At 42.9% G+C, this 25,900-nt stretch overlaps 1 protein-coding gene across 4 annotated transcripts in view; it reads right to left on the bottom strand.

Annotated features, from left to right (window-relative positions):
* ralba (v-ral simian leukemia viral oncogene homolog Ba (ras related)) overlaps window positions 1–24,342 on the bottom strand; it is a 63,220-nt gene extending 38,878 nt beyond the window's left edge. For 2 of the 4 annotated variants that reach the window (XM_070875284.1, XM_070875285.1), the window contains exon 1: window positions 24,207–24,342. The gene's annotated coding sequence lies outside the window, so the exon portion shown is untranslated. Of the gene's footprint in view, window positions 1–8,131; window positions 8,166–23,127; window positions 23,139–24,206 lie in introns of those variants that run through there. The other 2 variants (XM_070875287.1, XM_070875286.1) reach the window with 2 other exon arrangements.
* Window positions 24,343–25,900: the final 1,558 nt, after the last annotated feature.

The raw sequence follows: 25,900 nt of genomic DNA, 5'->3' as shown, positions 1-25,900 counted from the left end.
ACCTTGCATCATAAAATATATGAAAGTTTAAGTAGGGCTGTAAATGTAATTTCTTCGAATATGTATAGAAGAACTGATCCAGAACTCCCTTGATTCAGCTGTGAAAGTACTCCAAGATTTAGTAAGCTCTCATGACCACAACTAAAGCAATCTAGAGATCCGGTTTGGGGCTCTAGTCATTTATCAAATAGGCACTATAAACACATCCACTGTACAAACAAGCAAGCTTTGAATGCTGGCACATCACTATACAATAGGACATCTGTGCATTTTCTTTACAATTAATGTACAATACATTCAACGCAATTGAATGTAGTACATAGCAGCATGTACGAAATACACTTTGAAACATTTAGGTTATTCAAAATAGTTAATTAATTGAAATGCTTATGTTAATCACAATATAATAAAATAGCATTCTTGCTCCAAATGTGAATGGCAACATCACTACTGTGCTTTAGTGTCAGCGTGCATAAAACTGCATGGGGAGTGGGTGGCGGTGGGAGAAAAAGCAAGATAATTTCTTAGGATAAAAATAAAATCATACAGATCACCCAACCAGAAACCCTTTCCATTCCATAGCACCTCCCAAACACACAACCTCTACCATCTAGAAGGACAAGGGCAGCAGACGCTTGGGAATACCACCTTCAATTTCCCCACCAAGTCACACATCACCCTGACTTGAAAGTATGTTGCTGTTCCTTCATAGTCGCTGGGTCAACATGCTGGAATTCCCCTCCCCAACAGCACAGAGAACACCTTCACCACACAGACTGCAGCAGTTCAAGGCGGCAGCTCACCTTCTGAAGGGCAATTAGCAATAAATTCTGGCCTTGCCAGCGATGACCACATCGCACGAATGGAAAAAAAATCTAAATCTATGTTGATGAGGGAATAGTTGGAAGAAACAGCAAGTTAGAGTAGAGTATACTTTAGGAACTCTGCTTGTGAAGTGTTGAGATGTCTTTCAGAAGCGAGGAATGCTATATAAAATGCAAGTTTTTGTAGTAGACTGGCTCCAAGTGAAATTGCCAGACTCACAACTTATTGACAGACGTCCACATTACAGGAAAAAAACTGGTACAAATAAATGAGTTGGACAAAATCACTGACGAGTCAGAACAATGCAAAAAAAATCTGAAAGATCATTTTGTCGCGGTCGTGAGTAGTTAAAAGAAAAATCACAATCCCAGATTAATCATTGCCAGTGTGAGTCAGAACTGATTTGAAAGTGAGAAAAACTAAATTTCTAAATACAAATCTGAACAATTTCCGGTACCATGAACCTCAATCTGGTCCTGGACGACTGGCAGGTTCTCGGACAAAGTAGAAGTGACAAAGCATGCACTTTGTGCACAACACTGAAAATTAGTACATTTTCCAAAACTTTTGCTTTTTTGTGTCCCCAAACAAAAATACAAATTCTACCTTTAAGAGACACTCAAGTTTCAAATTACAACCAAATACTACAGCGTAGAAATTTTAAATGCAATAGTTTTACTGAGTGACTCTAAATTTGACTTGACTCCAATTTTTAAAATTAAATCAGTTGATGGATGTTTGTGTGACTGGAAGGCTGTATCCAGTGGGGTTCCACAGGGCTAAGTACTGGGTCCCTTGCTTTTTGTGGTATATATCAATGACTTGGACTTGAATGTTGGGGGCATGATTAAGAAGTATGCACATGACACTAAAATAGACTGTGGTTGATAATGAAGAAGAATGCTGCGGACTGCAGGAAGATATCAATGTAGTGGTCAGGTGGGCGGAACAGTGGCAAATGGAATTTAATCTGGATAAATGTGAGGTAATGCATTTGTGGAGGTCTAACAAGGTAAGGGAATAAACATTAAATGTTACGACACTGACAAGTGTAGAGGAACAAAGGGACCTTGGAGTGCAGGCCCACAGATCCCTGAAGGTAGCAGGCCAGGTAGATAAGGTGGTTAAAAAGGCATACGGAATAATTCCCTTTATTAGTCGAGGCATGGAATACTCGAACAAGGAGGTTATGCTTGAACTATATAAAACACTGGTTAGGTCGCAGCTGGAGTACTGTGTGCAGTTCTGGTCACCACATTACAGGAAAGAGGTGACTGCACAGGAAAGGGTGCAGGGGAGACTTACAAGAATGTTGCCTGGACTGGAGAATTTTGGCTATGAGGAAAGATTGGAGATGCTGGATTTTTTTTCTTTGGAACAGAGGAGGCTAAGGGGAGACCTGATTGAGGTGTATAAAATTATGAGGGGCCTGGATAGCGCAGATAGGAAGGACCCGTTTCCCTTGGCAAAGGGAACAACCAGGGGACATAGATTTAAAGTATTTGTGGAGAGGTCAGAGTAGATACGAGGGGAAATTTCTTCACCCAAAAAGGGTAGTAGGGGTCTGGAACTCTGCCTGAAAGCGTGGTAGAAGCTGAAACCCTCACCACATTTAAAAAATACTTGGATATGCACTTCAAGTACTGCAATCTACAGGGCTACGGACCAAGAGTTGGAAAGTGGGATTAGGCTGGTTAGCTGTTAGTCGGCCGGCATGGACACAATGGGGCAAGATGGCCTCCTACTGTGCTGTAATTCTATGATTCTATGATATAGGAAAGTCATTTTAATGCCAAACATATTATTCAGCCTCTTTCACAATTAACACAGGGTATAACATTTCCATGTAATAATCCCTGTAGCGTTCAGTCAGAAGTAGTATAGATTCAACTTGCTATTGCTTCAACCTTTCCCTGGATAGGGCACTTGGGTGGGGACTATGATTGATGAGCAAGTAAAGCTCAAACGTAGGAAAAAATATGTTCTTTGCAAATAATATCACAACACTCAAGCAAATAATCCCAATGTTTGCACGGTTTAATCATAACAGAACACAAGCAGTTTTGATCAAGTACAGCCACAATATGCATTTCGCAACTCAAATAGTCACTAATAACAAAGAATTTGCATTTACATAACATCTTTCAAGACTTCATGACACCTGAAGTACTTCACGGGGAATTCATTGCTTTTGAAGTGTAGTCGCAATTGCGCTGTAGGCAAATGTAACATCCAGCTTCTGCACACAGCAAGACCTCACAAATAACAAATCAGACAACCTGATCAGTTAATCTGTTTTGGTAGAGATGAATGTCAGCTAGGGAGAACACTCCGTTCCTCTTTGAACAGGGACGTGTGATCTTTTATGTTCACCATAAACAATGCAACAATGACATTGCATTTAAAATTTCACCTTTAAAGTATTAAAATGATCCAAGGCACTTCAAAAGCATAGTCAGACTAAAATGGACACTGAGCCAAACCCATTAGGACGGGTGACTAAAAGCTTGGTCCAAGAGGTGGGTTTTAAGGAAGAAGCGATGGTGGAGCAGAGGCAGAGGGGTGTAGGGAGGGAATTCCAAAACTTAGGACCTAGACGTCCAAGTATGACCAATGATGGAGCAAAGGGATTTTGGGATATACAAGAGGCAAGAATTGGTAGAGCACAGAGTACTTAAAAGATTGTAGGGCTGGAGAAAGAGAGAGAAATAGGAAGGGGTGAGGCCATCAAGGAATTTGATCAAGGACACAACTTTTACATTTGTGGTGTTGGAGAACCAGGGGATAATGTAGATCAGGGAGCACAGGGGTGATGGATGTTGGACTTGGTGCGGAATCGGGTACAAGCAGCAGCAGTTTGGATGAGCTGAACTTTAGAGGGTGAAGAATAGGAGACCGACCAGGAGAGGATTAGAATTGTCAAATTTACAAGGGCATGGATGAGGGTTTCCACAGCAGGTGGGCTGAGGAAAAGGGAGGAGAAAGGTGATGTTACCGATTTGGAAGTAGGTGGTCTGGTGATGGAGGGGATATTGGATTGGAAAAAACCTGTTCGGGTCAAATGAGGGCATCAAGATTGCTCAACCGGAGATAGTAGCCAGGGACTGGATGGAATCTGTGGCAAAGCTATAGAGCTTGGAGCGGGGTCCAAAGACAATGGCTTCAGTTTTCCCAAAGTTTGACTCATCCAGCAGTGAGAGAAATTTATTACCTGACCTTCAGGAGGTAACCAAGCAAAACTCCAAGATATTAATCTAGTGTTACATTATTCAACCCTGACTGCTTATATTCTGCAAATGACATTTCCAGAGTCTCAGCAACAGAGAAACCAGAACAGTGCTTGACCACCAGTACTTGGATTTATCCTTACAACCTTCAATCTAGGTCCCAAGCAAGTATTTATCCAATTTTCTATAAAACAAGTTAAATGTAACATTAGGTGGGTTGAATAGGTCTATATCACTAATCTACCATCCACGGGGGAAAATATTTATTCTAGACTTATTAGCCCGAAAATTGCAGTCAGGCTTCCTGCGGGCAGAAGCCACCGACCAAAATTATTTTTTTTATAAACGAAAATACCTGGTGGTCCCAGGGAAATATCAAATTGCACTCCAAGGCCTAGTTGCACAGTCCAATGTGCAGGATCATGTCCTGGGATCACATAGGCCTGGACCACCAATCACAATGTAGTACTCTGTATTCTCATTCATGGTAATGGGAGCTCCAAGCTACCATAACTATGAGAATAGCCCTAAAATCAAATAAAACAAATTTGAAAAAACTTCACTTTTAAAAAAAAATAGAAATTGCATTAAATTAAATGTTTGAGAAACATTTAATTTTTGAAATTAAAAATGTTTTAAGTGATAAAAATAAACTTACCTACATACAGGGTTTTTAATATAAAAGTAACACTTAATTTTTCTAGGTTTTAAAACTCTTGCGCTGGTAAAAATAGGCTATACGCCTGCAAGAGTTTGAAGGACATTCGCTGGGTAAGAGTTGGGCAAAGAGCCCAAATCTCCACCCGCGAATGTCCTTCGCCCGGGGATGCGCGTGATCTATCAAAAATTTTGACCGATCGCAAAAGCCAGTTCTCAACGCATGCGCGATTACGTGCTGAGAACCGGCATTTGCGAGGCCTCTTCAGGTGCGTGCGCACATCGTACACACCCGGAGCGGCCGCAATTTTCAGGCCAATATCTGCTGCCAATAAAAGTATAGCATTCTGAAAACCTGGACCCTACTTCCCTTCGGCCTATTCTCTAGTGCAAAAGTTGCAATTTGTAGGTCTCAATTTAGAATTTAAACCCTAGGAGGTTTATGACTTTCCTCTGAATTTTTTCCAAATGCACCAATTGCATACACTATTTTACCAAAAAGTCTCATGATTAAACAATCCATTGCATTCAAATGGCTGAGAGATGCATTTAAAAGATTTCAGAAGAGCAGTTTTCTGCTGCCAATCTATCCCACTTACATTTGCATCTGGTATTGTGCCAGCCAAAAGCAATCTGTGGACTCATGGGAAAAATGAACCTCCATTACCAGTGGAGCACTTAGATTTTAAAGCACAGTTGGTAGCAGATGAACCGCATATTTGCCACTGGCTTCATTTTTATAAATGTAAAAAAAGGTCTTGGTGTAGAGTTACCATTAGTATTTCGAGCATAATGTGTCTGAAAATCGGCCAAACTAGCGCAAAAGATCATGGAATTTAAAGCGCAAGTTACATTCAGCGCAAATTGAGTTTCCACGATCACTTGCACTGGTTTACAAAAAAAACATTGTGCTGAAAGCAGGTCCCGCCCACAAAACTGGCCACGGTCAGGGTGAATTAAGGTTGTGTAGATTTGCAATATCAAAGATCTGATTGGTTTATTTGGAGGACAAGACACATCCAGCAGTTTGTCTGGAACATGTAATTAGATCCTGCCCGCCCGAGTAATCAAGTATTTTGCAATGTGCAATTTGAGCCATTCATTCTGACTGCCAGGTTCCAGATACAGTACTGCTTTCAGAGGCCTGCAAAATTATTTCCTTCAGGTACTTATCCAATTCCCTCCTGAAAGCCACAATTGAATCTGCCTCCGCCACCCTTCAGGCAGTGCATTTCAGATCCTAACCACTCACTGCGTGAAAATGTTTTTCCCTCATGTCGCTTTTGGTTCTTTTGTCAATCACCTTAAAAATCAATGTCCTTTGATTCTCGACCCTGCCGCCAACGGGAACAGTTTCTACCTACACTTAGATTGCTCATGATTTTGAACACTTTCAACAAATCTCCTCTCAACCTTCTCTGCTCCAAGGAGAACCAACCCAGCTTCTCCAGTCCATCCACGTAACTGAAGTTCCTCATCCCTGGAACCATTCTTGTAAATCTTCTGCATCCTCTCTATGGCCATCACATCCTTCCTATGGGCCCAAGTTTCCACATGATTTGCGCCTGATTTTTAGAAGCAACTGGTGGAGAACGGACTATCTTAGAAATCGCAATTCTCCACATTTTTTTTTCTGCAGTTCTAGTCAGGTAGAACAGTTCTACTTTGGAACAGAATTTTTTCTTCAAAAGGGGTGCGTCCAGCCACTGACGCCCGATTTGAAAGTTTCCACAGTGAAAACGTACTCCAAACTAAAGTAGAAAGGAGCAAGTGAAGATTTTTGTAGAACTGATAAAACCTGTTCTACACATTAAAAAATCAGGCGCAGGTTACAAATTAGGCGTCCAGAACGAGGTGGGGGGGGGGGGGGGGGGGAGTCATTAAATTCTATAATAAATCCTTATTTATACAAATAAATCCAATCTGAATAAACATTTATAAGCAAAGAAAAGATTAAATAAACCATCTTCCTACCTGTGTGAAAGTGCTTCAGCCAGGGAGAATTCTGCAACCGTTCGTGCCGCTGAGCGGGGGGGGGGGGGGGAGAAAGCCGTTCGTGCCGCTGAGCGGGGGGGGGGGAAAGGAGAAAGCGGTTTGTTGTTGTGGAGGAGAGGGAGGGGAAGGAGACAGCGGCTTGTTGCCGCGCAGGGGAGGGGAGGGAGGGGAAGGAGACAGCAGCTTGTTGCCGTGGAGGGAGGGGAAGGAGGGGAAGGAGACAGCGGCTTGTTGCCGTGGAGGGAGGGGAAGGAGACAGCGGCTTGTTGCCATGGAGGGAGGGGGAAGGAGACAGCGGCTTGTTGCCGCGCAGGGAAGGGGAGGGAGGGGAAGGAGACAGTGAGAAGGGTAGCCTCAGTGCTGATGGCAATGTGATTTTATTTAAAAAATTAAAAATTAAACAGCTACAAAGAACTACAAAAATGGCCGAGTGCCAATGTTTTTTTTCCACACTGAGCATGCGCGAACGCTCCAACGCGCACGCGCAGCGTTGTCGGTAGGAAAAAACGAATTTAAATAGTACCCGCCCCCTCCCACTTACAAAATCGGCGCGAGTGTAGGCTCCGCCCCCCTGGGCGCCATGCCAAACAGACAAGGAGCTGCAAAGCGCTCGAGAATAGCGCGTTTTTTTTCTGGCGCCATTTTAGGCGCGAAAAACAGGCGCCCAGCTCAGAGGGGCACCCGTTTTTTATCCTGTGGAAACTTGGGCACATTGTGTGGTGCCCAGAATTAGACAATACTCCAATTGAGGCCAAACCAGTGCTTTATAAAAGGTTCAACATAACTGCCTTGTTTTCGTACTCTTGTGCCTCAATTTATGAAGCCCATGATCCCTTGTGCTTTTTTAAGCTGTATTCTTAACCTGCCCTGCCACCTTCAAATGATTTCATTCAAGTGCACATATATCCCCAGGTCTCTGTTCCAGCACCCAGCTTTAGAATTGTACCCTTTAGTTTCTATTGCCTCTCCCATCAAAGATTTCCAACAAATATTTGGTGGTAACATAGTTGAGTGCAAAAGTGATCGCAGCTCAGCTGGAGAGCTCCAATTAACACTATGCAAACAGGATATGGTCCTTAATCAAAGCAAACATTACCAAAAACCACCAAATGTTCCTACTGCAAATTTGTCCTCAACATATCTTGCAACACATACAAGTCATACTGTACCAACTTACTGAAAACACCACTGTTAAAGCTTTATTTGTAAACTGCTCCTACATTGGAACAAATTACAATATACAAGGTATCCATAGGAACAAACTTAGCTAGTGAAAGACACCATTTGTCCTTGGTACTTCCACTAAGTTTGCTTTAGTGTAAATGTGGCAAAACAGTTTGCCAGATATGGATGCTGGAACATTGAAAATGCACCATTTAATTGGTGCTACAATGAATTTTGAGGGCAAAGGCAGAGAATTACATTACCTGCAACAAAGCCTGAACCTTCCCAATCTTCAGACCGAAGTGTCACAAGGCACTCCTTTTCCTGATATACAGTACGAGCCGTTTCAACCGCACCCTCTAAAATAAACACCATCGAAATAGAATGGCAGTACAGGTCTTGACTGTATATGGAAAGCTCTTCATATGCTGCACTATAAAGTGCAACTGATGGAAGCGTACCAAGTACAACAGATACTGATCACATTATACTGTGCAAGGTGAACGAACACCTGTTCACAGCACCATAGCAGCAACACATTCAAAATGAGAAACGTCCCATGGTGCTTCACATAATCAGACAAAAATGACCCAAAAATATTTTGAGGGGGAGAAAGATTGAGAAAAAAAAATTGCATTTATATAGCACCTTTCACAAAGTCAAGATGTCGCAAAGTGTTTTACAGCCACTGAAATACTTTTGAAGTGTAGTCACTGTTGTAATATAGAAAATGTAGCAACTAATTTGTGCACAGCCAGCTCCCACAAACTGCAATGTGATAATAACCAGATAATCTTTTTCTTTTTATAAAGTGATGTTGATCTAGGGATAAATATTGGTCAAGACACAAGGTAGAACTCCCCTGACTCTATGAAATAGTGTCCTGGGATCTTTTACGTCCACTCAAGAGGGAAGACAGGGTCTCAGTTTCACATCTCATTCAAAAGACGGACGCCGGTGAACACGAGCTTCCCCACAGAGGTGGTCTTACAGGGAGGAGACAAACAGACATACTTAGACAGTGAATTCCAGAATGTGGAGTCTATTCAGCAGATTATGGGGCTATGCCCCCACACTATTGAATTGACACTTCAGTGCATTAATAAGTAGCGCTGCATTGACAGAGACACCATCGTTCAGATGAGAGGTTTGTACAGGTGGACATAAAAGATCCCATGGCAGTTTCCAGAAAACTGATATTCTGCTCACTCCCTCACTTTTTTTTGTGGGACTTTGCGGTGTGCAAATTAGCCGCCACATTTGCCTATATAACAGCATTACATTACATTTCAAATAGTAATTCAATGCTGGAGTGCATTTAGGTTGCTCTGAAAATGTAATAAGACACTATGGCCCCAAGTTTCCACATGATTTGCTCCTGATTTTTTAGGAGCTACTGGTGTAGAACGGAGTATCTTAGAAATCGGAATTCTCGTCATTTAGTTTGCTCCAGTTCTAGTCAGTTAGAACAGTTTCACTTTGGAACAGAATTTTTTCTTCAAAAGGGGGCGTGTCCGGCCACTTACACCTGTTTTCAAAGTTTCGGCAGTGAAAACTTACTCCAAACTAACGTAGAATGGAGTAAGTGAAGATTTTTGTACGCTCGAAAAAACCTTGTCTACACTTCAGAAAATCAGACGTAGGGAATGGTGGGGGTGGAGGGGGGGGGCGGGGGGGGTGTGTTTAAAGGGAAGATTACAAACATTAAACACTTCAGTTTTACAAATAAAAGAGCCATCATCAATAATAAATACATCAATAAATCAATCAAAAAAATTAAGAAATAATGTTTTTAATAAAATAAATAAAACATTTTCTACTTACCGACTGCAGCACTGGGAGCCCTCCAGGAGGGAAGAGGAAGAGGAAGAAAGGAAGGGCGATTCGGGGGGGGGGGGGAAGGCTGAATGGGCCCGAGACTTCGGGCAGGACCCGTCCCCAGCACCAGATTTACATGTAGGTGGCGTTGGGTCGAGGTCGGTTCGGTTCGGGGGGAGGGAAGTCAGGTCGGGTCCGGGGGGGGGGGGGGGGAAAAAGAGAGCGGGTGTCGGGTCTGGTCCGGAGGCGGGGAGTGGGTGTCCGGTCCCGGGGGGGGGGGGCGGGTGTCGGGTCCAGTCCGGGGGCGGGAGTCGAGTCGAGTCAGGTCAGGAAGCAGGAGCTGGCCGTGGGAGGAGCCTTATTCACGCAGCTCCAGTGAGGCCATTCGGCCAGGGCTAGGGGCTGCGTGCTTCGGGCCCCTCACACACAGTTTCGGGTGCCTGGACTTGCACTTGCGTGCCCACTGTAGCGCGCATGTGCAGAGGTCCCAGCACTGCTTTCAGTGCAGGGACCTGGCTCCGCCCCCTACAGCTCCTGCTGCACTGCGCCAAGGGCCAGAGGACCTGCAGGGAGGTGGAGAATCTGGAGGGGTTTTTTTTAGGCGCACTTTGTGGCGCGAAAAACGGGCGTCCAGGTCGGGACTGCGCCGTTCTAGGCGCGGCTCGAAACTTGGGCCCAAGATAAGTGCAAGTTCTTTTTTTCGAATGGTGATGAAAGTGTGGGTAAGGCTTTGCTTGCAGTGGGGCGATAGAGGAGTGCAGACAAGCAATAATAGGTGAAAGTGAACAGTCTTGGCAATTAATAGGATATGAAACCTCTACTCTGGGTCAAGCAGAATGCTAAAATCTACTAAAAGAATAAGCTGGCATGCTATCCCACACTTCAAGCTGGCTGAAGCAAGGTCATCACAAATGATTTAGCAGTCCTGCAACAGTACTGCTTGCAATGTCACACACCACACCATAAACCATCAATTAGCTAAGTACTTCTGTACATTTTGTTTCAGCAGTGTGTGATTTCTACCATTGCTTTTCAAGTAAATCATATATCTTTGTGGAACAGCAACTTGCGTTTTAAGGAGAGTCATAAAAAGGAGATGAAGGCACAGCCACCAACGGTGGAGCGATGAAAATCGGGGTTGCACAAAAGGCCAGATTTGGAGGAGCGCAGAGATATCAGCCGCGGGACTTGGTACGAGTTAGGACACGGGCAGCATGACCACCACCGTCGCCACCATTGTAGGTCTTTCCCTTCAAACAAAATTTAAACCAATTAAAATTGGATGTAGTTTCCATTACACTTTTTTTTAAATAAAGAAAAAGTCTGTACAATGGGCTGCCGTTCAAGACTGAAAAACAATTCACGAAACGTTATCTGTACAAATCAGGGTCAGTAATTTTCAGACTGCAATTATACAAAAATTCATGAAGTAATTTCTCAACTGAAATTTGGAATGCTTTACACATGACAATGGTGCACAAGGATCCTATGCAGTGTTATCATGCTAACGCTCTACAAATGGCACTCAGGTCAAAGATCAATAGACAGCAGTGTCACTTCTTAAATAATTTTTAATATGCATTCTTCATTCGCATAGAAAAAAAAGTTATTTGCCTGTCCCAAAGATCACCAATTTTATATCAGCAATCTAACTCCAATCTTTGAATGGTATACAAAAGTACAAAAAATTACAAAAATTGCTGCACTCCATCAAAAACTGCTGTGTGTTGTAAGTGAAAAGGGCAGAGGCTAGTGCAAGCACATTCTGCTCTTCCTATAGGGTTTCATGAAGGATCGACTTTCATTCCATCTGTCTGAAGACAAAGCCCAGTCGAGAAGTGAAAGTGCTAACTTACTGCATCATCTACTCACTCAAAAAAGAATCAAATAGCAGTGATTCGCTGTCAAGCTTAACACTGATCTCTAGTAAGATTTTAAATTAGCAAGCAGAACAAAAAAAGGAAAATGGTTCATTTTATTTATTAACTATGGAGATTCTACAAAAATAAAATAGGCAAACTACCATCAGTTGATACCATGAAGTTTCCCACTGTTAGCAATACTAATATATCAGGTAAACTATCCCCAGGATATCAAAACCATATTGCACTGTGCAACAGGAAACTTAAGAGCTAGGTAACCCCTAGGAATAACTTCCCATATTAGACACACACACACACCCGTAACTGCATGGATGGAAACAAAACCCTGGCACACATCATACAATTCAGTGTACACTCTAGATTTTTATAGCCTATAATGACAACGTTCTGATCTATACCTACTTACAATCATGACTTTGCCCAGTAACTGTGCCCAATTTCTCCATTGCTCCAATCAGCTCCCTTGTAACATTCTCCCACTACATCCTTGCTGATTTTAACTCAAATCCTTGGTGTATGTTGGCAACATCCTTTAAAACTTATTTTCCTCTGTTTTTGTAACAAATTTAAAAAAAGTTTGCTGAGCTGCAAACCCCATCACTCAGTAATATTTACTGACATCATGTGGACCAACTCCCCTGGTTACAAACTCCCAAGTTACATCCCAGATGTTATGGGACACAGATATGGTTCACAGGATATGGGTAATTTGAGATAACAATGTGAACAGGACTACGTGACCAATAACAAATTAGTTGATTCAAGACAAGACCGTATAATGTGCATTTTAGTTTTTGAAAAATAGCAAAAAGTTAGTTCTCAATAAAACAGTTTGCCATGAGGTGCGTTGTAATGAAATATTGTAAGCAAGAGAAAATCCTGACCAAAAAAAGCAAGTTGACATCTCAAGCAGAACCCTCCTCACCAGCTAAGACCCCCTCCCCAACACACATCCAAATAGTTTTGCCCAATACATCAACCAACCTTTTCTGCCTATAGCTGATCACAACCCTGCTTTTGTTTCAGATTCCCAGCATGTGATTTTTTTTTTGTATTTTATTGGTGCACTGTAGCAAGATCATCACAGTAGTAATAAGCAGCTTCAGTAAAAAAAAAGAGTTCTGCACTTCTGTTGCAGAGTTCTTGGTTTGAGGGTGGGGTACCCAGCAGTGCACTTGGATCGAGGACTGATGGTCCCCGCACAGTACTGAGCCATGGTCACATCGCTGTCGGGGAATGCCAGGCAAAGGCTTGTCAGTTCAGGAGGGAGAGGGAAAAAAAAAATAAGAGTCATCAGTGAGGCTGATAGAGGAAGTTCCCACCCTACTTTTGGTGAAACAGAATTCTTCACTTCTGCAATGGAGTGTGCAATTCTGTAGATGTTTCCTTCAGTAGAAATTGGGGAATGTGATGGAATAATTAGGAAAGTTCAACTGACCGTCTAGAATTCCATTATTTGTCACGTGTTTCGTGTAATATCAAGATATTTCCAGTATTATTAAATTGTACCGTGGACAAGACAGAAGATGGGAAAGATGCTAAACCCAAATAAGAAGTGTGTTCAATATATCAGAGCAACTGTTCTTCAGTTTTAAAGTTGTAATTACTGGGGTAGTTAACAAGCTGGAGTAAACCATTCCCTCTATTTCCACCCCAAGTGTTTTTCTTCTTCCCTGGACTTCCACAGAATATGCATCAACTGTGGCCAGAGGTGGGAATGGCCAACTTCCTCTAAAGCCAGCCTCGCTGAGGGCTTCCTCCAGAAATCTCAGACTTCTGCCTGACATTTACCCAGTGACGTGACTCAGACCGCAGCTCAATACTGTGGGGAATCTCCGTTCTGGATCCATGTGCCACTGCCTGGTACAGTACTTCATCCTCAAACCAGAAGCTCTACACTGATTTGTGAAGTCTGTCAGCTGTGGCTCAGTAGGTAGCACACTCGCCTCGAGTCAGAAGGTGGTGGGTTCATACCCCACTTCAGGAACTTGAGCACATAAATCTAGCTGACACTCCAGTGCAGTGCTGAGGGAGTGAGACACTATCAGAGGTGCCGTCTTTCATCTTGCCGTCGTCTTGCCATCTGCCCTCTCAGGTAGACGCAAAAGATCCTATGGCACTATTGCTAAGAGCAGGGGAGTTATCCCTGATGTCCTGGCCAATATTTATCCCTCATTCAACACAACAAAAACATTATCTGGACATTATCACATTGCTGCTTGTGGGAGTTTGCTGTGCGCAAGTTGGCTGCCCGTTTCCCACATTACAAGTGACTACACTCCAAAAGTACTTCATTGGCTGTAAAGTGCTTTGAGACGTCCGGTGGTCGTGAAAGATGCTATATAAATGCAAGTCTTTCTTTCTTTGGCACTAGTGTTGTACCTAGGTTTGTCATTCCCATGACAAAAAGAACAAAATGCGAATGGTGCAAGACCCATCAAGACAAGAGTCCCATCCTTCACTTTCTTTTTTTTTTTAATAAAATAATTGTTGGTACAGGAGACCATCCATTTTATGATTTTTAAAAAATTGATGAGACAGGCAACTGTTTCAATCAGCAAATAATACACTGCCAAAGACCAGCAAGTTCTGGTCAGTGCTCTGCCCACTCCTCCAAAGTGCAAAACGCAAGCATAAGCTCTTTGGTTGTATCGCTGGTCAAATGTCAGGAAGGCAACAGAACTGCCGGGCAGCATTAGGTTTCTTGGTTCTTACAGTCCTGTAGTACAGACACCGCTCTTCTTGGGGAGACATCTCACATTAAACTAAAAATGTCCAATTTAGCACTCGAGAACACATTATTCCTATATTCTTCATTCAGCCAAAAAAGTTCCCTAATCTGATCAGCAGCCATGGAGGTTTGGAATAATATGGTCCATATTGCCTTCTGTTGATTTTTATAAATATATCTTCCAAAAAAAATAGCTTTATATAAAATATGCACCTGTATATATTTAAAATTTGAAACTAGAGTAGGCAACATTTGTTGGGTAAAAAGTTCCCCTTCTAAGCCAGGCCATTCATTTTTCAATAGTAATCAGATTTAAAACTCAAGGCTGTGCACGTCAATATGATGTAGTTGAAAATTAAAACATTTATTCAAGCTTTCAGTCTCAGTCATGACAGTAGTGACATTTGAGTGTAAATGTGAACCATAATAGGCGTTAACACATACAGAAACTATAAAATGGGCAGATGGATCGCCATTCCTCATAATTTAAGCTTCCTTTGCAAGACAGGAGGGCAGTGAAGAAACTTTAGCGCTGAACATCATAATCCATTCACACTGACTGCTATTCCTGAGAGCAGATGAAATAGGTTGGGAGCTTACTCTGGGATTCTGGTGTAAATATGGTTCAAATAGAAAGTGCAGAGTTGCCTAGGAGGTTTTGGGGAGGGGGGGGGGGGGGAAGAAGGGAGACATAAGGTACTCAAAGCAAAGCACAGTTGGACCTCTCTGGTCCGGCACCCTTGGGACCAGAGAAGTGCCGGACCAGAGAATTTTACGAACCACGGGAGGTCAACTGGTGACAATGACCTGCATGTGTTGCGCAGAAACCTACTGCACAGCATTTAGTCATCCAGAATCACTCCGGTTTTTGTAAATCCTCAGGCCCAGCTTTGGCACCCCAGTCAGCTGCCTGCCCTTTTCTTTCCCTTGCCCGGCCTGCTTAACTCAATCAGCACCAACACCTCAAAAAAAATTGCATACATACACAAAATAAACTAGAGATCGGAGATAAAGTGGAGGATAATTCAAGGAGAGACGCTGACCTACTCCCGGCACCAATGTGTAACCCACGAGCAGAGCCTGACTGGTGGAAGCGGCTGTCACACCAAGACACAAGACACACACAATCAACCTCCCCGCCCCAAGACCAGAGAGAGAGAGAGAGAGAGAGAGAGAGAGAGCCGGCGCCGCAGCCTTCTGAGCACGCATGCCCACCGCCAATCAGGCAAGGAGGGCGGCCTCGGCAGCGAGGAGTGCATGTCAAACCACAGCACCAGTGTGTAAAACCTACAACTGGCCAGGGCAAGGCTGTCAAGATTTGTCATCCAAAATGCATCACACATACATTTAACACATGGAGCCACAATGTTTTTTCCTCCAATGGACGCCACCCACACCAGGACTGATGCCGGACCAGGGATATTTCCAGACTGGAGAGGTACAACCTGTACTTATTTCGTCCTCTAACAAAAGCAACATTAGTCTGGTCCTGAAAAACATTAAATGCACTCTTTTGGAAAGTTCCTCTAGTGGGATTGGGCCTACAAATGAGACAACTAGAGTCTGCTCAATCTGCTTCAGGAAGTCCCTTTTCCACAACATTGTCATGAATAATTTAAGTGAATCTTGTAATAGACATCAATTGTAAATGGTCTCAGAAGATACTAATTAAAAAAAGGACAATGGCTCCACATGGGTGCATTATAGGCACGAGGCTCACAATATTAACAGTACATCCCACTTTATGCCAATTAATGATAAGTAGCTTTTGAATAGCTGCTTATTTTTAATTCCCATATCACCTTTTATTCAAAAAGAAAATGTTCTTAAAATTAATACTGGAGATACAGCAAACCCAGTTTGGGACATCAATTGGTGGTGGGTAAATTGCAAGATTTAGTGTGAATATATCATTTGTGCCAGTGTAGTAAAGATAAAAATTGAAGTTACTGAAGTGGATCATGAAAGACTGATTTTGTATCTTTTACCAAAGCAATACTACAATAGTCATGTTACACTATAGAACTTCAGGTTCAACATCATTCTCATCTACATTAGCCAATCATCCGCAAGCTTCACCATCCAACAACTGAAAAATACAAGCAGCTGGCATTGGTTGACATATTTAGTAATACAGGTTGAACCTCCCTTATCCTGGCCTGTTCTGGATAAGGGATTTTTCCAGACAAGGGGCGGTCACGTTAAATTGGATGGTACAGGTACTGAGCAAGGGGTTATCGGGGTTGGCTGGCTTGGGGCTGGGAGTGCAGCAGAGAGATCGTGGCAGGGGGGGGGGGGGCGGTGGATGGATCGCGGGGTCAAGCCAGCGATTCAGGAGTTGGCAGCGAGGAAGGATGTCAATTTGTTCATGTCGGAGTTCTGCTCATGTGCCACCCGATGGTTCTAGACGAGGGGTGGTTCCGGATAAGGGAGGTTCAACCTGTATATTAAACTGCTTGGGGAATTACAAGGCGGTAACTTATTTGAGTTCCAACAGTTAAATGGTGCAACATGCTAGAAGTGGAAGGAGCTGCACTACAGACGAGCAAGATGTAGGAATGATCTGAAATTCCCTACAACGAGAGCTCCCAGTCTCAGCCGAGCCATTTGATGGCATAATCAAGGCTCTTTCGGATGAGACGTTAAACTGAGGCCCCGTCTGCTCTCGCAGGGGACGTAAAAGATCTCATGGCACTATTTTGAAGAGCAGGGAAGTTACCCCCGGTGTCCTAGCTGATATTTGTCCCGCAATCAACATCACAAACAGATGATCTGGTCATTATCACATTGCTGTTTGTGGAAGCTTGCTGCCCGCAAATTGGCTGCTGAGTTTCCTACATTACAACAGTGACTACACTCCAAGAGTATTTCATTGGCTGTAAAGCATGAGACGTCCAGTGGTCGTGAAACGCGCTATAGAAATGCAAATCTTTCTTTTTTTTTAAAAAAAAGGTAGGAGGGGGGAAAAGTAGTGAGTTAACCCACAGAACATGTAGCAGTTGGTTCAACATGGTACCAGTCTGTTCTCATTGTTCAGAAGTAGAAACACCCCAAGTGGAGTGACAGGTAATGGACATTTGCTATTTTAATTAGCTAAATTCAATGCTGAGACACCCAACATTTAAACTATAGATCTCACGTGGAGCAAGTTCCATGGCTTTCAACAGTGTGGTCACTAGATATCTTAGTAATAATATGCATCTGCAATCTGACCCAATATATTTAGATTGGGGGAGCAGGGAACGAAAGAGAATGGATGAAAGCATGAAGGGAAAATGCCAAACACGTTTTTTTAGCACATCTTGGATGGGCAACCATGATGGTTTAATCAAATCTCTTGGCTTAGGTCCAAAAAGCTCACCTGTAAAATATTTTAAATTTAGGATAAGCAGCACAATTCCCAGAAGGAAAAAAAAAAATCAATGCTCAATCCATTCCTTTGTTGCATAGTCAACGATATTTTGGCAGCAACATTTTTTTAAATCTTTAAAAACAAACATTTTTAATTGATGCAATATATATTCTGGTGTTAATTTCACTGCAATAGTTATAAACGGAATGCTTCTACAGCAATACTACACTGACATCAGTCATTATTACAGACACGTGTGATAAAAGAAACAAGGTAGACTGAGCAATGCACTGAAAGAGCACCGGGAATGGTTAAAACTCCTACACAAAAATTATTGGGATCCAATGTCATTTTATTGGTGTGGCATATCAGAGATTTCTAGGAAAAATTTTATTAAAAATTTAATGCAGCCTTCTACAAAGAACACTGTATATGCTCTTGATCCATGAATCACATGCAAGTCATTGAATAAAAGCAAATTGTGTATCACATGCAATTACCTTGTAAACGATACTCATTCAGGAGTTTTGTTTTAATTACTGTACTGTGTTCACACTAATTAAGTCTTATTTGCCAAATCTCTGAATACTAAATTCAGATTGGCACAACAGCTTATTTATTACTGCATGTGTGGACAGCAGTGTATGAACAGAGCTATAATGCTGAACCAGGATTCAGAGACTGACTGTTCTAAAGAACCAGCAATTCTGTGTGCATAGAAAATGCAAACAAAAGTTCATTAATTCAGCTCCCAATAGGGCTGTGCAGCAAGCTAGCCTTTCAACTTTGGGACTTGAATCTGAATCTAGCCCAGGCTAATGGTTTGTGTCATTTCAATTCAGCTCTTTTTTTTTTAATTTGTTCCTGGGATGTGGTCGTCTCTGAAAGGCCAGCATTTATTGCCCATCCCTAATTGCCCTTAAGGTGGTGGTGGTGGTGAGCCGCCTTCTTGAACCACTACAGTTTGTGTGGTGAAGGTACTCCCATAGTGCTGTTAGGGAGGGAGTTCCACGATTTTGACCCAGCGACAATGAAGGAACGGCGATATACTTCCAAGTCAGGATGGTGTGTGACTTGGAAGGGAACTTGCAGATGATGGTGCTCCCATGCGCCTGCTGCCCTTGTCCTACTTGGTGGTCAAGGTCATGGGTTTGGGAGATGCTGCCGAAAAAGACTTAATTAGTGCAGCAAAAAAGTTGCTGCAGTGCAACTTGTAGATGGTACACACTGCAGCCACGGTACGTCGGTGATGGAGAGAGTGAATGTTTAAGGTAGTGGCTGGGGTGCCAATCAAGCAGGCTGCTTTGTCCTGGATGGTGTCGAGCTTCGAGAGAGTTGCTGGAGCTGCACTCATCCAGGCAAGTGGAGAGCATTCCATCACACTCCTGACTTGTGCCTTGAAGATGGTGGAAAGGTTTTGGGATTTAGGAGGCGAGACATCCGCCGCAGAATACCCAGCCTCTGACCCGCTCTTGTTGCCACAACCGTTGCAGGTACGAGTTTACAGAACAAACTACCTCTAGTTTGGAACTGAAGCTTCATTATTGTCAAAGGGTAGAGAGCTGGTGCAAGAAACAATTTTCAACATGGTGCCGCAAAGGTGCTCAGAGAATGAGACTAAAGCTCAAAACCAAAGTACAGGAATCTAACCCAATGCACACGTGTCCTAACAGTTTACGCTGACACTCAGCCTGAAAAGTGCTCTATTCTCAGCAGCAACATCTCTTCTTGAGCATGAAATTTAAAAACAAAAAAAGGCAGCTTACAGTAATGTGTGTACGATTTCCATTGGGTGTGTCCACACAGCTAGTAAACCTAGTGTATGAGCAACAAGCTCCACAGATGTGGCAAGTAAATCAATCTTCAATTCACAAAGTGTCATGATAATACGACAATTACTGAGAAAGTGATATCACTATTTCAAGAACAAAGTCATTGACAGAACAGGCCTCTTGCCTCAGTTCGAGTCCTAAAATAATGCGGACATTAATCACATGAATCAGAAAGAAACACAGCTCAGTGAGCCACACTAGCACTTTAAGCAGCAAAATCCCCCAAAAAGATGGATCAAGAGAAATGTTAAATCAAAAAAAGTTTCCATTTTGTGCATTTCTAATACTGGTCATTAGAAAATGACACTGATACAAGGGACATTTTTCTGCATAAAAAGGCACTATATAAATGAAAGTTGCTGATGTAGAATTTCATGAATGGAAGACCTTCAAAATAAAAACGACCCTACAGTTAAGCATATTTCAAAGCAGCGTCTCCTACATGCTGACATAAACCCTGAAGAAAAGATGTGCATAAGCTGGCAGCTTTAATAGTGCAATTAACTCTTTTAAATTGGCCTCCAGCAAGGGTGATTAAAGCCATCTGAGGCAGATTCAGCTCATTCGTAGGGAGTTTTGTAGCCAGGAAGGTCCAGTCCTCATCTGTGCAGAGTTAGCTGGAGTGACAATGGAGCCCCTGTAATTGGTCTCAGGATCCCCAGGGCAGATGCGATAAAAGCAACCAACAGTTCCTGACTGCCACCCAGCAACGTTGCTCAAAATGTGAGGATGTGGATAAATCAGGCTGCGATTCTCATTTCCACTGATTTCAGCTAAAAATTGGGCTGGTTCAAAGAGGAGCTGGTGGTTCGTTCCTTTCGTTTACTGCCCGTGCGGCGAAGGTGAAAACGATCCCCACAGTGCCTGGAGGCCAGTTGCAGAACTGCACTGCGCCCACACAGTTCAGAGAAGCTCGTTGGAAGGCTGCATTCATGGAACTCGAGGAACACCTGGTTATCTCATCCTGTGGATGGAGGGAGGACGGGAGCGGACAGCAGAACCAAGCAGATTTACTTCCGACAAACGCTAGAAATGTATTATGCAATCGCAGAGTCGGAGCCTGCTCTGAGAAATCTGCAATAGACATTTCCAAGAAAAATTAGGTCAAATTTTACTTTACATATTAGAAAAACTTTGGCTCAAAAACATTGCAATTATAGAAGCAATGTAAGAGATAATGAAAAGGGACATCCACCATTTCAAAATTACAAACTACATCTTGCATAGCTTTTTCCATGAGGTTTAAGTGAACAATAATCAAAGTCAGTCCAAATGAGAGAGCTCATCCTTCAAAAATATTAACCCTACCATCATTTATAGCATCTAATTTTTCTTTAGAGTCCAGTGTTCTGGCCACAACTCCCCTCCCTGGCAGCCCACAACATGTACTGATCAAACATATTTTCTGAACAATATTTTCACAAATCTGATCCTGCACTCTTATCTTGCTGATTCAGCATATCTGAAAGTGATCCTTTTGGGTATATCATCACTGTCCAATTAATTTCTATACTGGGATAAGATCCCCTGGAATTAATTTGTGGCTGAAGAACCCTCACTGTTTCTGATCGTGCATCAGCCTCCTGGCTCTCCTCTGTCCTCCAGCAGTCTGAAAAACCCTTATACAACCAGATCTAAGCACTGTAAAACTTCAACAGGATTTGTAGGGATTTTAAGTCAAGTCAAATGATATATAACCCAGCATCCGTTTCTGACAAAGGGTCACATACCTGAAACGTTAGTCTTTCCTTCCTTTCTCCACAGATGCTGCTTGACCTGCTAAGTGTAGCCAGCGTTTTCTGCTTTTATTTCTGATTTCGAGCAACTGCAGCATTTTGATTTTTGTAATCAAGAATCCTGTTTACTTTAGTGTAACCTCACACCAAACATGATGAGCATCCAGTCAACCAACATTCCCAATTCTTTTTCAACTTCCTCTTTTGAAAAAAAGACATCATTGCAGGAAATTGACTTCCCTCCTGACAGTGTTGACTTTATGCTGGGCTAGTTTCCAGATTTTATCAAGCATCTTCTGAGGAGCCTCTATTCACTGAGCATTTGCAGGCTAAATCATATAGAAACTTACTGCACAGAAGGAGGCTATTCGGCCCATCATGTCTGTGCCGGTTGAAAAAGAGCTATTCAGCCTGATCCCACTTTCCGGCTCTTGGTCCGTAACCCTGTAGGTTACAGCACTTCAAGTGCATATCCAAGTACTTTGTAAATGTGATGAGCGTTTCTGCCTCTAACACCCTTTCAGGCGGTGAGTTCCAGACCTCCACCACCCTCTGGGTCAATAACATTCTCATCTCCCCTCTTAATCCTTCCAATTGCTTTAAATCTATGCCCTCTGGTCAACTCTCTCGCTGCTAAGGGAAATAGGTCTTCCTACCCACGCCCCTCATAATTGTTTACATCGCAATTAAATCCACCCTCAGCCTACTCAGTTCCAAAGAAAACAATCCCAATCCATCCAATCTTTCCCCACAACTAAAATTCTCCATTCCTGGCAATATCCTGATAAATCTCCTCTGTACCTTCTCTAGTGCAATCGCATCTTTCCTGTAATGTGGTGGCCAGAACTGTACGCAGTACTCTAGCTGTGGCCTAACTAGTGTTTTATACAGTTCAAGCATAACCTCCATGCTCTTGTATTCTATGCCTTGGCTAAAAATGGAAAGTACCCTCTGAGGAGTCACTTATTCACTGAGCATTTGCAGACTAATGAACGAGAGAGAGTATCACAGCCAAGCGCGATTCTCCTCTCACCCATCATCTACATGCACGAAGTTCAAAGTTCAGGAACAACAATCAAGCGGGAGAATCATGGCAGATTTCCCACCCTCATCCCAGAAAACCAAGTGTAGTTCCTCTACCATCACTCTAATCAAAATCAATCAGCTCACTACAAATAGGGACAAACACATTTTAAATAAATCACTAAAGGAAAAACATAACTCAGGAACCAGTAAGCGATATTAGGTCACATGGGAATCTCTGCACTGGATGTATTTCATGCCAATACTACAGATATCTAATTAAATTGATTAGTTTAGATTGTTTTTTGCATTATAAAAATGATGCATTTTCCTCACACTGCTCAAGAACCAAGATAGCCCAAGAATATACAAATGACAGCCAAATTCAGATATTTGGCAGTGTAAATCTCTGGAGAATTTGTTGAAGTTCAACATGAATCCCCAAGTACATTTAACAGACCATGATCCATTTGCTTGTACCTTAGGTTTACTTTTCAAAATACATTAGAGTTTAGCAACAATGTATTTCAATTGCTCAAACAAGAACATTTATTAAGAAAATGAAAAGGATGTCAGAATGTTAAAATATATATTCAAAATGGCTGTTTGAGATCCACACGCTACACATATCTTCTTGCAGCCAAATAAACCTTAGCATCGCATTACGCATCTCAGGCAGTAACTCCAAAATGTAAACAGGAAATTGACAAGAACGTCAACTGCAAGAACACCAAGAAGCTCGACACTATCCAGGACAAAGTAGTCAGCTCAATCTTCAGCCCATCCACCACATCAAAAATTCATTCCCTCCACCATGGCTCAAGTGTGTTCTATCTATAAGATGCACTGCATCAACTCCCCAAGGTGCCTTTGACTGCACCTACCAATCTCATGAATTCCACCATCTAGAAGGACAAGGGCAGCAGGCACATGGGAACACCACCACCTCTAGGCTCCCCTCCAAGTTATGCACCATCCTGACTTGGACATATCTTTCCTTAATAGTAACTGCGTCAAATTCCTGAAACTCCCTACAGAACAGCACTGTGGGAGTACCTTCACCACATAGACTGCAGTGGTTCAAGGCGGTGGCTCACCACTTTCGCAAGAGCAATTGGGGATGGGCAATAAATGCTGGCCTTGCCAGCAACACCCATACCAAAGAATGATTAAAAAAATATTTTTAAAGGGTCTTTGCAGCTTCAATACCAAAGCTTTTAGCAAAATGGCATGTTTTCATAGATTTTCTAGCCCTGTTTTGCAAATAGTCATTGCTGGTCAGCACCTGAACCTAAACAATTATCTGGCTCACATTTAAAAATAAAGGCACTTTCAGAATTATAGTGGTGGGTGACAAATTGGCATCGGAGAGAAATACATTGATGCTGGTTAGCAATTTTTTTTTTTAAAACTATTTGAATGCTGCTTATCTAAATTAGAGGGTTGGGGAGGGCAAGTCAAAGTCGACCTGAGTGATCAGTTACAAGAATAAAACTTCCCAAAATTCTTCAGTTTCTTTTGTGCGCCGTTTATCGTGGCAACTTTAGACAATGAAAAAGAAAGGATGTGCACACACATGGTTCCCTCGAGTAGGCAGCCAGCAGCAGCTCCTGAAGGACAGGCTGCCCATTGCTCCAGAGATTGAGGCTGGGAAAGAACCTTTGAAAAAAAAGGGACAAAAAAAAAGAACAGCGCAACCAACCCTGCTCAATCGCCCCTCGTCCCGCCCTCCCGCAGCGCCTATTGGTCAACCACACCAAACACGGCGGTACGATTGGCGGGCCCGGCCGTCAATCAAACTGTCGAGCGAGCAGGTTTGGTTGAGTGATCACGGATTTTTTTTTTCCTCTCTCGACCTCCCTCTCCCCACACACACCCCCGCCCACTCTTCAAAGTACATTTCTGATTTAAACTTATGGCAACGGGCGGCTTCGTGTGACGAAAGCCAAGTGCGGCTACTCACCAAGTGGAAAGCTATGTGCGGGCGGGCATGAATGCGGCAAGGCCCTCGCTCAGTCACTCCCTCCCTAGCTCACTCCATGGGCTGTACCCGCGGCCCGAGGGGACAGGAAATGACGACGTGCAGCCCGCATCAGAAAAGCCTCCGCCTGCTCGTGGGAGGGAGGCTGACTGGCTGGAGGTGCAGGAGAAAGGTTCCGCCCACACACATCCATCCATCCATCCATCCACGCCCAGTAGCTATTTATCTATCAGCAAAAAAATGTTTTTAAAAAGGGAAGGAGGAGGAAGAATAAAATTATAAGGGAGCTAGATAGAGTGGATAGGAAGGATCTTTTTTTTCCCCTTAGCAGAGGGATCAACAACCAGGGGGCAGAAATAGCCCATCTGGCCCCTTAAGCCTGCTCCGCCATTCAATAAGATCATGGCTGATCTGATCATGGGTTCAACTCCACTTGCCTCCCCACTCCCCATAATCCTTTACTCCCTTATCGCTCAAAAATCTGTCTATCTCCACCTTAAATATATTCAATGACCAGCCTCCACAGTACAGATATGTGAAGAGAAAAAGATTAGTGAAGACAAAGGTAGGTCCCTTGCAGTCAGATTCAGGTGAATTTATAATGGGGAACAAAGAAATGGCAGACCGGTTGAACAAATACTTTGGTTCTGTCTTCACGAAGAAAGACACAAATAACCTTCCGGAAATACTAGGGGACCGAGGGTCTAGCGAGAAGGAGGAACTGAAGGAAATTCTTATTAGTCGGGAAATTGTGTTAGAGAAATTGATGGGATTGAAGGCCGATAAATCCCCAGGGAGTGATAGTCTGCATCCCAGAATACTTAAGGAAGTGGCCCTAGAAATAGTGGATGCATTGGTGATCATTTTCCAACAGTCTATCGACTCTGGATCAGTTCCAATGGACTGGAGGGTAGCTAATGTAACCGCACTTTTTAAAAAGGGAGGGAGAGGGAAAGTTGGTAATTATAGACCGGTTAGCCTGACATCAGTAGTGGGGAAAATGTTGGAACCAATTATTAAAGATGAAATAGCAGCACATTTGGAAAGCGCAACAGGATCGGTCCAAGTCAGCATGGATTTATGAAAAGGAAATCATGCTTGACAAATTTTCTAGAATTTTTTGAGGATGCGAATAGTAGAATGGACAAGGGAGAACCAGTGGATGTGGTGTATTTGGACTTTCAAAAGGCTTTTAACATGGTCCCACACAAGAGATTGGTGTGCAAAATTAAAGCATATGGTACTGGGGTAATGTACTGACGTGGATAGAGAACTGTTTGGCAGACAGGAAGCAGAGAGTCGGGATAAACGGGTCCTTTTCAGAATGTCAGGCAGTGAATGGGATGCCGCAGGGCTCAGTGCTGGACCCCAGCTATTTACAATATACATCAATGATTTAGATGATGGAATTGAGTGTAATATCTCCAAGTTTGCAGATGACACTAAGCTGGGTGGCGATGTGAGCTGTGAGGAAGACGCTAAGAGGCTGCAGGATGACTTGGACAGGTTAGGAGAGTGGGCAAATGCATGGCAGATGCAGTATAATGTGGATAAATGTGAGGTTATTCACTTTGGGTGCAAAAACACGAAGGCAGAATATTATCTGAATGGCGGCAGATTAGGAAAAGGGGAGGTGGAACAAGACCTGGGTGTCATGGTACATCAGTCATTGAAAG

Source organism: Pristiophorus japonicus, chromosome 3 (assembly GCF_044704955.1).
Source record: "Pristiophorus japonicus isolate sPriJap1 chromosome 3, sPriJap1.hap1, whole genome shotgun sequence".
NCBI classification, from domain to species: Eukaryota; Metazoa; Chordata; class Chondrichthyes; family Pristiophoridae; genus Pristiophorus; species Pristiophorus japonicus.
Note: the sequence above shows the minus strand (reverse complement) of the source record. Positions and strands in the feature narration are given on the sequence as shown.